General features: G+C 41.4%; 1 protein-coding gene across 1 annotated transcript in view; it reads left to right on the top strand.

The window, feature by feature from the left end:
* The window catches only part of WWC1 (WW and C2 domain containing 1), a 152,135-nt gene that overhangs the window by 5,665 nt on the left and 129,566 nt on the right, over positions 1 to 16,904 (top strand). The window lies entirely within an intron of this gene.

Raw genomic sequence — 16,904 nt, 5'->3', positions numbered from 1 at the left:
TTTTGACTGAGTGCAAGTTTTACAGAACAAATGCTTTTATTAAGGGCATTTGTTCTATGAAGTCTGGATTCAGTCAAAGGGCTGCACTTGAGGATATAGAGGGCCACATGTGGCCTCAAGGCTGCAGGTCCCCACCCCTGGGATAGGCAATCCAAAAATCATTGAAACATTGTCTATCAGGAACCAGCCTTTCCATCCCACTGATTGCTCATTTGATGATAGGGCTCTAGACTTTCAATTCTTGATTATCCAGTGTAGATCAAGTTGGAAAACATATCAGCACACAGATACTGTCCTGCCCAGCTGGATCAGAGCCTCAACTCAGCTTCACAGGGCTAAGGAAAAACAGTGCCTCAGACTCCTTCAACCCAATGAGCATGATTTCAGTTATTCTTGCCCATTCTCTCTTGCCCATTCCTCCTATGTAAAAAGAAAGGCTTGGGGCAGTGTGATGGATCAAAAAGAATACTGGATTTGGAGTGAAAAGATCCTGATACAAACCCTAGTGCTGCCACTTAACATCTTCATGAACTGGCTCGGACACTGTTATTCAAAAGTTGATCATAGAGTGGGACTAATTCTAATTCACCTAAGTCAGCTGAGGTGTATGTGGTTTACCCACCTACTTTCTTCTAACAAACTGAGCTAGTTTCTCCTGATTTTATAGTCATAGTTGGGAGTGTTCCTCAACTTTCGTTAACTCATTTTGGCCGTATAGACAAGAAGTCCATCAAAGCAAACAATTTTAGGGCCTTTTGGGATTGGGTCTGCCTTGGACTAATAATTCATATATAGGCCCAGGGTGTGAGTGGGGAGGTGGAAACTGGTTTGTAGGACAGGCCTAGAAATCCCAAAGATGGGGCAAACCCAATTTGAATCTTGGTAAAAGTTGCATCTAAGCAACTTTGTCTCGAAATCTCCTCTATGGTCTAATGACTCTGCTAAAAAGAGAATACAGTCTCACATCTGAATGTGAATCTCACATCCAACAGTTTGTAAAGTGCTGCTTGGAGATCTGGGTGTTCAAACTCACTTCCAAGGCACTTGGATAAAAGCTGATGTCAGACCTTGCTTAGCCTAGCCTGGCCTAGCTAAGTCTTGGAAGGAATAGCACATAGCTAACTGACATCATCATTGTCTTCATTCACCCCACCTCCCATTCCCCCCAAACACACCTAGCAAAAGGGCTGGTTTCCATTTCTCTGGGAGCCCAGGTAGCTGTGAGAGAAACACTGTCCTTCTGAAGAGGACCGAGTCAGGTTACTTCTCAGGAGTCCCTAGTTACAGTGAAGATTGGAATGCCTCTTGGGACTCTCCTCTCAGGTGCTTGTAAAAAGAGAAGGGGATACATTAAACAGGGGTTAAGAGGTGACTGCGAGTGTTGCTAGAGCGCTTTGACTATGGGAAGCATTTGTCTTGTGTTGAGTGGCTTTTTCAGGTATGACTTAGTGGTACACCGGGGATGGGGGCTCTCTGTCTCAGCACAGGCACTGCTTGGCTGCCTTTCATTTAGAACTTTGAGCAAATGAGAGCACTCGTTGAAAGTGCTTGCAAAATTAAAATCCACTTCATTTAGAGAAGTAGCTCAGAAAGGCTCATAGGGCAGAGTCTTCATGTGAAAGAGCGTGTTCCATCTGGCTCCAGGCTCCATGCAGCAGACCAGCTCGCCAGACCCTGAGACTGACAGGCCATCATATGAATATAGCACTCAAAAAAAAAAAAAAAAAGCTCCCGCTCCCACTGACAGCTCTCTCAGTTCATGGGATAATAGGGTCACAGATTTAAAGCTGGAAAGAACCTTAGAAGCCATTTATCCCAAACTTCTGATTTTACAGATGAGGAAACTGAGAGCCCATGTGATTTACTAGGGCTCACACAGCTACTAAATGTCTGTGACATCATTTGAACTCAGATCTTTCTAACTCCAAGTCCAGAGCTCTGTTCTCTACACCACACTGAATCTCTTTTTCTTTTGAAATGAGATAAAAGGATGGAAAACCAGGAAACTGGATACTGTGGCAATTTTGTTCTTTAACCTTTGACAGAGGGTTATTATGCCTCATACCCTATGCCAGAAACATTCCTGAGGGAATACCTCACTTGTTGTGCATTCTACAAGGGAAGATACCAAACCTGAAAGTGGGGGCTGGGGAGCCCAGGAGGGAATCACAAGGAGAAGGGGATGAAAAATGCAGGAGATTTCAGTTTTCCTCAGTTATCTCCTCTACCAGGGGTATCTCCTGTTTGGGAGAAAAGGAATATTAAACTTTCAAATGACTGCCAGAGAAAATGAACTCAAGTTTGAGTTTGCCTTCCATAGTCAACCATAAAAAATGATAACAAAACTGCATCAAGATTAGGGACACCTTTTTGTGAGCTTTTTTTTCCCCTTCCACCTTTCTTATTCATCTCTGGCAGAGGGAACAGCAGCCAAGTACAGCTGCAGACTTTCCCAAGTGGGTTGCCTTGCAGGTGCTCTGTCATGATTGGGCCTCAACAGCACATTGGGGGACATTGTGTTTCCCTGGTCCTGACTCACAGCCCAATGGGAGTTACTTGGTGGATTTGTCCTTGGGAACCACCCTGGAGATCTGTGTTCTGGCTTGGGAGGCAGAAGAAAATACCTGGGCTAATGCAGAAGCAAGACAAGCAGAACCAGGACAATAATTTACCTGATAACCACAATAATGTAAATGAAAACCACATTGAAAGATTTCAGAATTGAGGCATCAATAAAACATTAAAAACACAGAGAAGAGAGCAGAAGGAAATTCTGAAGAGGACAAAGACAGGCAGGGCAGTTTTGTTACTATTATGTTAAGTTTAATACATACTTAAAAAAAACTTATGTTACAAAAGCTCAGTTTCTTGTATAATATTCTTAAGTTCATAACATATAATATTCATAATATATAATTGTTACAAAATAATAGTTAATAATAGAGAATGCATTTGTTAAGTTCATCATCATCATCATCATCATATAAAAAAGGACTTCAGAGCTCTGATCAGTGACCAACTATGACTTCAAAGGACTAGTAGTGAAGCATGCCTACCTCCTCTCAGCAGAAAGGTGGTAGACTGAGAGTGTAGAATGCAGCATACATCATCAGACATGGCCAATGTATTGATTTGTTTTATTTAACTTCTTGGTTACAACAGTTCTGTTGAAGGGAGAAAGAAAGAGCAGAGATGTTAAAAAAAAAACCAAACAAACAACTATCAACAAAACATTAGAAATGGTTTTTAAAAATTCTTTTAAAGAAAGGAAAGCATAGGAATATAGGTACCTTGGCATTCTTTGAAATGAATTGGCTTGTTAGGAATGAAGGGTAGCATTTTAACCTTGGAACTAAAGTAACATAGGAAATCCTAACATGATATGTTCTTTGTGTGCTATGAAGGAAAATATGTGTGGCTTAAGCCAAATTTGGGGTTGAAATACAAGGAGGGAGGCCTCACTACAACATTCAAGGTCTTTGGTTGTTTTTACTTGCTTTGCCTTTGGAACATTGCTGGAATCCCTGGGCCTCCCCCAACCCCAGCAGACTGAAGTCATCTTTCAGGTGGGCCAACTTTCACATGAGTTCATGTTACAATTAGTGTTTGAAACCTCCCTGGCGTCACTGGCTATATAAATAAATCAATAAACCTCTTTTTTCTGCCCTTATCTGGGTCTAAGAAGCCAAGCCCTTCTTTGGAATTTCTGAAGTGAGTGCTGCATGGAAGTTGACACCAACACTGTCATAGTGAAATGCAGGTTATAAATTGTAGATGTCATTGTGGGGCATTGGTTCACAGGGTTCTTTATACCAAGACTGCTCATTCCAGCTTCTTCCTTAGACTGGAGTTGTCTTGGGCACCATGCTCGGTTTGCACAGTGGTAGTGAGTGCTGTCTTCTTGACCAGAAAGGGGGTCTAATTTTCAACATTTCTCATCACTTATCTTAAAGTTGACACCCAGATGTGTTGGCCTGCATGCCATGTGCTCTCTAGGCTTTCCATATGTCCTAGAAAAGTCCCTCATCCATATGGGCCACTTCAGTGTGGCACAGTCCTAATCAGCCAATAACACAGTAAGTGTAAAACTACTTTTCTGAGGTTTATGGATATGCACATTAACACAACTGTGTACCCAGAGATAATCACAAGTATTAGAGGCAGCATGGGGTTGTGGCTAGAGGGCTGGTCTCAGAATCAGGAAGATCTCGGTTCAAGTCCAGGTTGTCAGTTTGCCCTGTCATCTTTCTAAGACTGTGTTGCAGAGCAGGTGCTCATCTATGTTTGTTGTTCAGTTGTTTCAGTCGTGTCTGACTCCTCATGACCCCATTTGGGGTTTTCTTGGCAGAGATTCTGTAGTGGTTTGCCATTTTCCAGCTGAGGAAACTGAGGCAAACAGAGTTAAGGGACTTGCCCAGGGTCACACAGCTAGGAAGTGTCTGAGGCTAGATTTGAACTCAGGAAGAGTCTTCTTGACTTCAGGTCCAGCATTCTATCTACTTTGCCGCCTAGCTGCCCACTCGTCTACATTGGTAGAGGGAAATTTCTCACTAGAATGCCCCCACATTAATGAAATCACAGGTCCAGTCCAACCCCCCCCTTCCACATACCCCACCAAAAATAACAAGTATCTTCGTATTCCTTATTTATAAACTTGGCATAATTTATCACAGGATAATCAGGATCTTAATAGATTAGCATTCTGTGCCTTATTCCCCTGTTGACTGACACAGTCCTGTAGCCTTGATTACTGGGTCACTCTACCCTTCCCGGTAATCTGGCATCACTTCTACTTCAAGTCCAGTGCATTGGAAGCAAGGGCAGAGAATCATAGAATTTTAAATCTTAAAGGGTCCTTGAAAAATCAGATTAAGAAACTTAGGTCCAGTCAGATGAATCAACTTGCCCAAGACCACACATTCAGTGGTAGAGCTGAGGACTAAAACCCAGATCCAGTTACTCACAGCCCTTGGTATATACCATATGCTCTTTTCTGTCCAGTCCCAAGCCTACTTCTTCATCTTAAGTCAGTCAGCAAACATGTATTAAAAACCTACTGTGTACCAGGCACTGTGCTAAATGCTGGGGCTACAAAGAAAGGCAAAGACGGCCCCTGTTCTCAAGGCACTCACAGTTAAATGGGGTTCACAAATAACTATAGATGGCATAAATTGGAGATAACCAACTGAGGGAATACACTAGAATTAAGGGGGATCGAGAGAAAGCTTCCTATAAGAAAGTGGGATTTTAGATGCAACTTGTAGGAATCCAAGTGGCAGAGATGAGGAGGGAGAGAATTCCAGGGTGGGGCACAGCTATTGAAAATGCCTCCAGTCAAGATAAGGTTTCTTGTTTCTCCTTACAGAGTGCTATCAACAAGACAATAAGATAAGCACTTAGGAGATACATAATTGGTTTTATTTCTTGTATTTCTTAGCACAATTCCTTCACCTCTCTGGGACTCAGTTTCCCCATATGTACAATAGGCATAACACCTGGTCTGCCTATCACACAGGGTTGTGAAGATGGTCAAATGAGATAACCTCTAGAAAGCACTCTAAAAATGTTTAGATAAGCATTACTTTTATAGCCATTCAAACCTTGACTTGATGGCTTTCCTGGACCTTCCTAGCATTTCTACATCTAGTTTCTCTTTTCTAGAAGCCTTCCAGGGGTGGGGAACGTTAGGCCTCAAAGCCACGTGTGGATCTCAAGTGTAGCCCTTTGACTCCAAGGGGTCACAAGTGGCCTCTAGGCCACAGGTTCCCCACCCCTGTCTGATTCAGCTAGCACTGCTCCCAGCTTTCAAGACTTTTCTAATCAGTTAATCTTGTATTTTTCCTGACCATCCTGTATCTTCATAGCACTAGCCTCAATCACAATGCTCCAGTCTCTACTGTCTTACTGTGGCCCTAGTTTTCTTTTTGAGTAGCACCTGATGGTGTCAAGCTTCCTTCTTTCATCATCAGTGTCTTCTATTTTTAATAATAATAACTGACATTTTTGTAGTGTCTTTAAAGTTTGGAAAGTACTTAATAAATGTTACTCACAGAGGTGAAATTTGAACCCAGGTCTTACTGACTCCAAGGTCTGTAGTGCCTCCTACTGTCTGGGGACTGGGCTTTGCTTAATCAAGACAACTCCAAATGGTGGCAGAGGCCTTCTATGCTGACATAATAGCTGTTCAATACTGATATTAGTGTGGTTTTTTTAAAGAGCCATTTTCATCTTAAACCCTTGTTCACATCAAAACCACTTACCAAAGTACAATTCACCTCTATTTGGAGCAAGGGGTTAGAAGAGATCTCATCACAGGTGGCTATCTTTTCCAATTACTCTCCAAATCCAAAGAAATTGCTTTAAGCAAATCACCTCCCCTTCATGAGCCTTAATTTCCTCTTCTGGAAAATGGGACTAGATTGCCTGTAAGGTACCTTTCTGTTCTTTCTATGATTCTCAGTGTCCAACTCCCCATAGTGTAAGGTAAGAGTGATTCTTAAATCTTGTTTTTAAAAGAGAACAATATCATTTTCCTGGATCAGTCTCCTAATTCAACAGTAATGTCTTACCTTAATACCTGGGCCCTAGTTTCCTCTTCCTTAACATGAAAGGATTGGACTACTAGACAGGGTCCAGTTCTGATATGCATCCTCAGTAAATAAGGGAGTCAAGAGGGAGAGCTTTAGCATTGGTCTTGGAATAGCACTCCATGCATTTAAGAAATCTTCTGGCCCTCAAGTCCCCTGGAATACAAATGAGAAGCTCAAAGGCCCTGCTAGGTTAGGGTATAGAACTCCCCCAATTCAGGACTCTAGGTCTGGGGAGATGTATGGACCTTTCCTTTGCTGTCTATCCTTTACAGTCTTATTGACCTCATCTGTCCCTCTGACCTGTAACTAGCTCCATTTTCTTGTCTGTAAAAGGAGGAAGTTATGCTAGATGATCTAAAGCTCCCTTGATGGAAATTAATTTTGTGAATGAGTAGATGGATAAATGAATAAATGTATTAATAAATAAATGAACTGATGGATAAATAAATATATCATGAATGAATAGGTCAAACTAGACAATTTTTAAGATCCCTTCCAACTCTAAACTTCCGTAGATCTATGAAACAGTTGACGAAACGGTAGTTTTCATATTTGGGGGTTGAGGGGGCTTAGCCATTGCTATCCTGTATGAGATCCAATATGCCCAAGATAGGGACAGCTAGGTGGCATAGTAGATTGAGTGCAGGGCCTGGAGTCAGGAAGATCTGAATTCAAATCTAGCCTGAGGCACTTATTGGCTGTGTGACCCTGGGTAAGTCACCTAACTTTTTCCATTTAAGACTCCCTTGATCCCTTTTCAAGGCCTGAAGGCATGCTCAGTACAAAGTGCCTGCTTTGTGTTCCGAACCAAGGCTGCAATGAAGTTGCCAGAAACACCTTGGATTCATTACTGTTTGATTTTGAATTAATTTTTGGCCCTTGTGAGTTCAGAAACCTTTTATTATTGCCAAATTTTTCGAGACCCCATATGGGGTTGTGACCCACAGTTTAAGAAGCGCTGACCTAGCCCTGGTGGCCTCAGTTTCCTCATCTATAAAATGAGCTGGAGAAGGAAATGGCAAACCATTTCAGTACTTTTGCCCAAAAAAACCTAAATGGGGTCACGAAGAGTCAAACATGACTGAAAAATGACTCAACAATAACAAAATACCTTGCATTCAGCTTCTTTTAGATTTCTACCACATTTTCAACCAAAAAAAAAATTGACCACTACGGATTTGAGTAGTCAATACTTCCTACTTTCAGTACTATTCAGCTTTCAGGATTTGCCCAAGTTGATCCAGCTCTTCAGGAGAAAAGAAAGGGAGAATCGGGGAATGACAGAGGTATTTTATTTAAAAGAGACAAGAAACTAGCCAGGATTTTTCAGATGAAAAGGTGTAAAGTGTGATGCATGTTTGTGTGTGCAAAGTAAACCAATTATTTTTAAAAAGTTAATTAATTCTTCTTAGATGCTAAGATTGTGCTGTCACCAGGTGAAAAGTGGCTCCTGTTTGTGGGTATGTATGTAGACTGAGTCATTAGGCTTCCATCAGATGTGGATAACTGAGGAAAGCAGGTGTAGGAACACATAGTCCATTTCTTAATGAATTTTATACGAAGAAATACTTATTCAGTACTTTAGGGGTCAACAATTTCCCTCTTCATAAACACAGATTTTGACCTTTCTATAACTTGTGAGAGTTTCTATGACAAAAAAAATCACCACTCTGCTGCCATAGTGGTGATGCATCTTTCAGACCACGTGCTCATACTCAGGCCACAGTCACTCACAGGGCCACTACCAGGAACGCTTGTCAAGATCTACTGAAGCTTGTGCTCTGCTGGCATCAACTTCTAGAACCCAGGATCTCCACACCATGAGTGGCGGTAGGACTTTAGTGGAGGGTACAAAGATGTAATTATACTTAATTAACAGTATATAACTAATTAACAAGATACAATCATAGGAATTAGAAGCAAAAGAGTCCTTAAAAGTCATCTAGTTCCACCCCTTCATTTTTTAGATAAGGAAACTGAAACCCATAGAGATTTTCCCAAGATCACATAGCTAGCCAGTAGCAAAGCTGGGATTTGAACCCACATTACTTGATACCAAAATCCTGTGTTTATTCCACTATACCACATTTCTTCCTTCATTTCTTTTTAGGGCCATATATGCAAGTTAGAGCCAAGTTTGACATTTAAATACAAATTCCTCACTCTACTCACTCAGATTTACTGTTATCAATTTGTGCTTGAGTAAATCATCCCAACTCTATGGAACTGTCCTAGGGACTTACTCTTGGCTCCCAGAGACTTAACATCTTTATTGGTCTATTCTGCAGGTGTTTATCATGGATAGTTGTTAACCACCCAACACCTTCTTGATTCTCAGCACCTCCTTCTCTGTTTCTCTTTATCAGGGAGAGGCTACTTTTCATTTCTCACAACAAAGGACATACATAAAAAAAAAACCCACACACACCCAACACTACCCTGTTGCTACACAGTAATGAACCTTTTGGAACTTTCCCTAAGGTTCTGAACCCTTTTGCTACACTATGTTATCTACCTCTTGGCTCATCAAAAAAATTCTTCCAAATAGAGGAGCAACATATCTTGGGCCTGCAAAATGACTTTTTTATATTATTTCTCTGTTTAGAGTTTTTATCTCCATTTTACAAACTAAGTCCTACTAATATAGCATCTTGACAAATAGTTCTTAAAAGAATTAGACTTTCATCCTTCCCAGAATATTTTTAAAAACCCACCTGAACACTTACTTTGTATGAACTTTATATGCATGTTGTATATCCCATACAATAGAATGTTGTATCCTTCCTAATAGAACACAGGCTGACTGAGGACTGGCACTGTTTAGTTTTTGTCTTTGTAGCCCCATCATCCAGAACGGTGCTTTACATATAGTAGCTACTTAATAATTGTTGAATTAATAAAAATAATAATAGCTAACATTTATATAACACTTACTATATGCAAGGCACTGTACTAAGTGCTTTATAATTATTATCTCATTTAATCCTCACAACTACCCTGGGATGTAGATGCTATTATTGTATTTATCTTACAGATGAGGAAACTGAGGCAAACAGAGGTTAAGTGACTTACCCAGGATCATGCCACTAGTAAGTATCTGAAATCAAATTTGAACTCAGGTCTTCCTGACTCCAGGCCCAGCATTCCATCCACTGGGCCACCTAACTGCCTCTGATTGATTGAATTGATTAAGCAAAAGTTTGCAGTGGTTCCTTTACAAGTTATTATGGACTGCTGGTTGAGAAAAAAAAATGAAATACTGATTTTTCTCAGCCCTGAACAGGGAAAAAACCCCCCAAGGCCTCATCTAACTTCTCCATTTTCCCTAGTGTACAGGTGGCAATAAAGGATAGTATAAATTCCTAAGAACCTGATGATCTGGTATGACGCTCTAATCTAGCAGGCACCGATTCACCTGTGAGCAGTTTTTTATTGTAGGCATGGACCTTACCCTAGACACATTCCTAAGATAACATAGTCTTACCATCATGCTCTGTGAAAGTCAACAACACTTCTGGAATGCCCAAGAGAGATATTGAGGGGTGGGGAGGATACTGGGTGGTTAGGGAGAGGTGAAGGGCTTAAAAACTGTCTTTGTGATAAACTCCTAGCCTATCTGGTAAGACACACAATAACTCTAGTACTAAATTGTAAGCTTCTTGAGGGTAAAAACATTTTTTTCAATTCATCTTTATACCACCACACATGCTCCTACCAGGACACCTAAGATAATGCTTTGTACATAGTAGGAATATCTTCTATGAATGAATGTGCTATTGTTTATTGAAAACTGAGCACACAAGTCCTGAGAGGATTGCCTCTCCCATGATGCTTTTGCACAGGCTGTCCTGAATGCCTGGAATGATCCTCCCTTCTGTCTCTTGAAACACCTCATTCCCTTCAAGGCTCAGATCCAGTGCCAGCCAGTCTTGCCTGTTGACTTAATTCCCCCAGTTATTAGTGCTCTGCTGCCTGAAATAACATTGTATTTATTTTATATCTACTTATCTGTGCACATCTCTTCTCCCCTATAGAATGTAAGCTCCTTGAGGGCAGGGACTATTTCATTTTTGTCTTTGTGTCACTAGCACCTAGCACCTTGTTTGGCTGGTACTTGCTTGTTAAATTGAATTAAGTTGAGTGTGGTGCAGAGCAGCAATCAGTCAAGTCAAGTGAATCAGTGAAGGTTTCCATTTAAGAAGCTTCTCCGGGTCTTTTCAAAAGAGAGCAATCTGATTGCCCTCCTGGTCAGCATAAATGAAAGTATAGCATTGTTGAGTTTTGAGCCAGGCCTCCGGAAAACCAGCTGAGCCTGACAGAAACAATAGAAGCTAAGGTGTGTCCCAGCCAGTCTGATTGGAATAGGGCAGAAACCTCAAACATGCTGTCTGTGCAGAGCCAAGTCAGAACTGAATTTTCTGGGAGTGGAAGGCAAGGCTGTATAACCTAAGAACAATGCCTTTGCACTTTGGTGGCATGGACTGACTGGCATTTTCTTAGGGACTCAAGCCCTGGCCCTAGATTCAGATTTCACTCCTGACTCTTCTTACCTGTGTGACCTTGGGCAAATCATTTAACTGCCTTTGGTCTCAGTTTCCTCACCTATAAAATGAAGGGGCTGGATTATAGACTTAAGGCCCCTTTTTAGCTCCAGATCTATGATCCCAATGCATAGAATTATGACTGATAGCTTTATATTGCCTATCAACATCCGTAGACCTTTGCAACCAAAGTCAGAGCTTCAGTGTGTCAGGAAGCAAGCAGGCCTGAAGAATCAACTTGTCAAACCAAGAAACTCCCAGAAATCCCCCCCCCCAACATGTTTCTAATGATCAGCTTCCATGTTTCTCATGTGTGAGTCTGTGAATTGCTATTTGCTAAACTAGTAACTGTTGACCCAACAGAAGGCAAACAAAGATACCATTACTCCGTTGACAGGTCCATCTATATAGGATTGGGGAAGGAAGAAGACAAAGCCAGGTCCCTGTGTTCAGAGGAACACTGTCCATCACTTAGCTCTTAAAAACAAAACTTATTTCCTTATTCTTGTCACCTTAGTGCCATAAACCTGCTTTACCAGTTGAGTGATCTTATTTATTTATTCACTTGCCTATTTATCTTGGGGGGAGGGAAAGGGGAGTGCTTGAAGGGAGAGGCTTAACTTAGCAGAACAACGTGGGGACTTCTGTTTTCCACAGTCTCTTAGTGTTTGAAACTTCATTAATGCTCCCTTTGTGGACCTACCCTTCTGAAGCATTTGGAGATTTAAAAATTATGGCTATAGCTGAGATGTGAGACTAGTTAGGCTTTTGGCATATGAGGTCAGACTGAGGCCATCCTCACAGCCCAGAAAGTGAGAGAGTTGGAGAAATTCCCTAGGTGATGGAGGAGAAACAAAGGATTGGCCTGAGCTATCTGAACAATTCAGGCCAAACTGAAATGCCACTGTAATTGTGGTTGAGTAGACCAAGGTTTAGTAAAACTGGAAATTCATGCTAGGGTAGAAGATTTTTCAGAATGTGTCCTGCAGAACCCGAGGGCAATGTGGAAGCTTGGTAGGGATGGAGTTAGGGGGTGGAGGCAGATTTCATAGATGTAGGCTCTTGGTGTTCTTAAGAAACTTCTAAATCTTTTTAATATTCTAAGTTTATGTGAGTACATTATTTCTGCTTCAAGTTCCTATCTTTTCTTTTATCTTCAATTTGTAGCCCTCCTCATCTTATAACTGTCTTTTATCCCCACCTGGGATCAAGGACCACAGCAAGAAAGTGAATAATACAATGTTATCACTTTATTAAGATTTCTTTTTTTTTTAAATCAAGTTTCTGTGTCTCTGAGGTTTGAGAAACAACAACAACATTTTGATGACCTCTGAGCTAAAGATGTAAAATTCTCCATGGAGTGACAAGGTTAGATTTCAGGCACAGCAGATATTTCCTGCCTCCATTTTCTGGTCATTAGAATGAAGCTCTTGGTGTAGGGAGTTTGCTTATAGAGAACCTGTCACAGAGGCTCTCAGTTTTTTCAGCTGTAGAATAAGGATGTTGAACTAATCGCACCCTGAAGTACCTTTTGTTGTTCGCTGGTGTCCGACTCTTCATGACCCCATTTGGGATTTTCTTGGCAGAGAAAACTGGAGTGGTTTGCTATTTCCTTCTCCAGCTCATTTTACAGATGAGGAAACTGAGGCAAATAGGATTAAGTGACTTGCCCAGGGTCGCACAGCTATTATGCATCTGAGGCCAGATTTGAAGGTGAGTCTTCCTGACTCCAAGCCTGGCACTCTATCCACTGTGCCACCTAGCTGTCCCTTCCTCACTGGACAAAAAAAGTGCCTGCTAGCTCTAAATATGTCAATGATCTGATTGAGAGGCAGCCTGGTACAGTGACTGAAGACAGGCCTTCTAATCCACTAGAGCTGGGTTCAAATCCTATCTCTGACTCATTCAAGGTGTGCTCTAATCATTTAACCTCCAAGTGCCTTAGGCAAGTCTGAAACTAAATTACAGATCGGTTAGTCTCTCTACTTTTGTGGAGGGAGTTCAGATGTCAGGAGTTTCCTAAACAGAAGAAATCTGGCCTGAATCCTGCCTTCTCTTCCTCGAACCTTCCCTCCCCCCCATCCTCCCCCAAATCCTGTTATGGGTTAGCAGCAAGTGGCTGGTGGATTTTTAAATAAGGTTGTGGAGGTTTTTAATAAGATTTCATACTTATTTGTGAAGTTGCCACCTAGGTTGAGCTCTTTCTGCCTAATAAAGACTCTTGGTCTCTTTCCCTTTTATTCTACTTCCCCATTATTATTCTGAGTTCTTAGGAAATGTGAGCACCTTGGAGCTTTTCAAAGAGAGTGCCGAATCCCCAACGGGCTCTGCTCTGGTATCCCCAAGATCTAAGAGAGAGGGGCCATATGTGTAATACATGAGTGGGAAGTGGGGTGGGAAGGAGGAGGGAGAGGGAAGGACTTGGATCTAATTGCCCTGTTTTATTCATGTATAAATGAAGAGGGAAATAAGCAGAGACTCCTGAAACACATCTCCTGAAAGCTTTCTTGATATAGAAAATCATTGTCAGGGACCAAACTGCACTGAATGATAGATTCTTGGTGCAATGTGATATCTTGGTGATGTCATTTAAATGCTTAAATTCTGAGTTTTGTACTTTAGAAAATCATTTCTTAGCTATCCCAAAAGAGCAGCAAACTTTGGAGAGATTGAAGACATTACCTCTTAACAAAATGGCTCTTATTGCCTAGCTCCTGGATTTCTTGGCCTTTTGTTCTTGCTCAGGTGGTCAAAAGATGATTTAAAAAAAAAAAAGCAGCTGATTAGAAAACAGCAGCTTAAACCCTTTGGCTGGCATGCAGACCCGAGAAAAGGCCATGGCACTCACTCTATTTGTAAATATTCCATCAGTTCTGGAGGCAGCTATCATCATTCAGACTAACTCTTTACTGTAACTATAAAAATAAAATCCCTGAAGGTTAGTTTTTTAACCTCATCCTTTATGGAATTCCAAAGACTCAAGGAGCTGAATCTGGTGCCTCCGGGTAGCCTCCAAGAGATGACTTTACTTTTCAGCTTTGTTTAAATCAGATCCTTTATCTGGAGACTATAAAGGACCAAGATAGGAAAATTCTGCACCCTGGTGAAGTCGATCCATGCGCATCAGTTGGAGGTCAGTGGGATACCTTATAAACACTGAATGAAATTTGAGTGGGGGAGGAAAAATGGTCACAATCTCCGGTATAGATTCTGGAAACTGGCAGCATCTTGTTTTTACGATGTGTTTTTAGCAAAGCTGGGGAGTATCCCTGGAAGCTTTTAAGTAGTTCCTAAAAGTCTGAGTCAAGTAGAAAAGCACAGCTAATGGCTAGTGGAAACAATAATCATTAGAACACAGTAAATAATTCACAAGGTGAGGAATACCTACTAATTATTCCAAGTTAAGGCAGTTAGCTAAGGGCTTTTATTATTATATAACAATATATATGACATTCCAACCCAGAAACCTGTTGTCACTGATACCGAGCCATGCATCCATTGGGTTACAGTAGCTTACAGGGCAGAGGTAGACAGGGCTTGATCTTTGGGATGTGCAACAGAGAATTGGGAATTAAGTACTCCTCTTGTTGGGGGAGGGGGGGAGGTCAGTGACCCCCTCCATAGGAGAGCTGTCTGGGCATGTTTCATAGGCCTTGGGATCAAACCTGTTTTCTTTTTGAGGTGCTGCCTCTGAGGTGTGTCAGACTCCTAGTTCACAAGGCTGTCTTCTAGTTTTTCTTTCTGGCCCAGGGAAGAGGATGTGCTGACCTGCCACCATCTGACCACTGTCTGTAGAGCAGCCTGGTTCCTGAAGCTGGGGTAGCAGAGGGAATTCACTGGAAAAAAAAGGTTCTAGTTTTCTTCCCTTTGGCAGCCTGGAGCAGAAACACACATCTGGGCTCTGATGAGACCACAATTTTTGGCTTTTGTTTTCCTCCTTTACAAAATGAAACATGTTTCTTCCCATGACCTTAAGCCTCTTTTTTACCCTTCTGAACTCATCGGTAACAAGTTCTGTTAGTCCCCACTGTCAGCCTTCAGAATTTGGTCTAAGAAAGACAAATGGAATTAGATTATTTTTGAGTTTATTTCTCTCAAAGCAGACAGAGCTGTCAAAAGCTGAGCTCTCCTTGGGGTTAGGGTGCACAGTTTATATACCCTTCCAGCAGGGGCTGATATCACTCCATCTTCATTTCACCTCTGGACAGAGGAAATACTTCTTTATCAGGACCCAGCCCCCTAACCCTGAATTTGGGCTATCTGGACAAAAGAATCTGTCTCCACCCAAACCTGAGTAGAACATAATGGGCTTCCCTACTTTAGATTAAATTTCTTTGAGCTTGGGTGGGGACTCATTAGGATAAGGAGAGTCAAACATTATCAGTAATGTGCTTTTTGGAGGAATTTCTGGGTTCAGCAAACAAACGCTGTAAGGATCTCAGGTATATCTAGCTTGAGAGATGCTCAGTTTGCCTCCTGATTGACTGATTCTGATTCCCAGGTTAGTCCGGCCCCCTTTGGATAGTAAGGAAGCTCAAGCACATCAAGGTGGTTAGTAAGGTCATTAACCATTCAATTTTCACAGTTTTCATAAGTTTTATACCAGGAACCATGTCCAAGACTAGTATGGGAGCAATAGTGCCTCGTATGGGGATTATAGCATCCTAGGTCTCCAACTGGAAGAAACCTATGAGGCCACCTAATCTAGTCCCCACATTTTAAAGATGACCCAAGGCCGATGGAACATAAATGAGTGGCACAAAGTCACATAAACAGTAAATATTAAAGATGGGATTTGAACCCCAGGTCTGCTTCTTCTGGGTAGCTAGATGACAAAGTGGGCTTTGGAGTCAGGAAGATCTGAGTTCAAATCCAGACTCAGACACTTAGTAGCTGTGTGACCTTGGGCAAGTCACTTAATTCTGTCTGCCTCCGTTTCCTCATCTGTAAAATGAGCTGCAGAAGGAAATGGCAAACCATTCCAGGATTTTTGTCAAGAAAACCACAAATGGGGTCATGAAGAGTGGAAAATGGCTGAAACATTATTAAACTCCTTACTCCAGAGCCAGTACACTTGCCACCCTACCACAGTGTTTATCCATTCACTCACATTTAATGAATATTCACCATGTGTTAGACTTTCATTGCACTAGTCAATGTAGACAAAATAAATTGCAATAGGCACAATCACCATGGAGTTTAGGGGCAGTGAGGTGGTTCAGGGAATAGAGCACTGGGCCTTATGTTGGGAGGACCTGAGTTCAAATTCCACCTAGACATTTACTGTGTGACACTGGTCTAGTCACTTAATCTCTGTTTGTCTCAATTTCCTTAACCGTAAAATGGTGATAAAAATAGCGCCTATGTTTCAGTGTTGTTGTAAGGATCAAATTAGATAATATTTATAAAGTCTTTAGCCCTGTGCCTGGCATATAATATAGAGTTAGTTATACAAATGCTAATATTAGTAACAGTAGTAGTTTATTATCTAATACACAATGGATCCTAAGCCAGGGTTTCTTAACTTGAGGTCCACAGATCCAAAAAGGCTAGACTTCAAGTGACCTGTGAACTTGAATTGGGGAAAAAATTAATTAAATCTTTTCACGAAATTCTAATAAAGTTAATATTTCCTTTGATTATACACATAGGCAACAAAGAAAATTCTAGGTCCATAAAGGACCCCGGGAATTCATAGACTTCATCAGATTGCCAAAGGGATCCATCACACACACACACACACACACACACACACACACACACACACACACAC

Source organism: Vombatus ursinus, unplaced genomic scaffold (genome assembly GCF_900497805.2).
Source record: "Vombatus ursinus unplaced genomic scaffold, bare-nosed wombat genome assembly UNPS02014863.1, whole genome shotgun sequence".
NCBI lineage: Eukaryota > Metazoa > Chordata > Mammalia > Diprotodontia > Vombatidae > Vombatus > Vombatus ursinus.
This window is presented reverse-complemented; position numbering and strand designations above follow the sequence as displayed.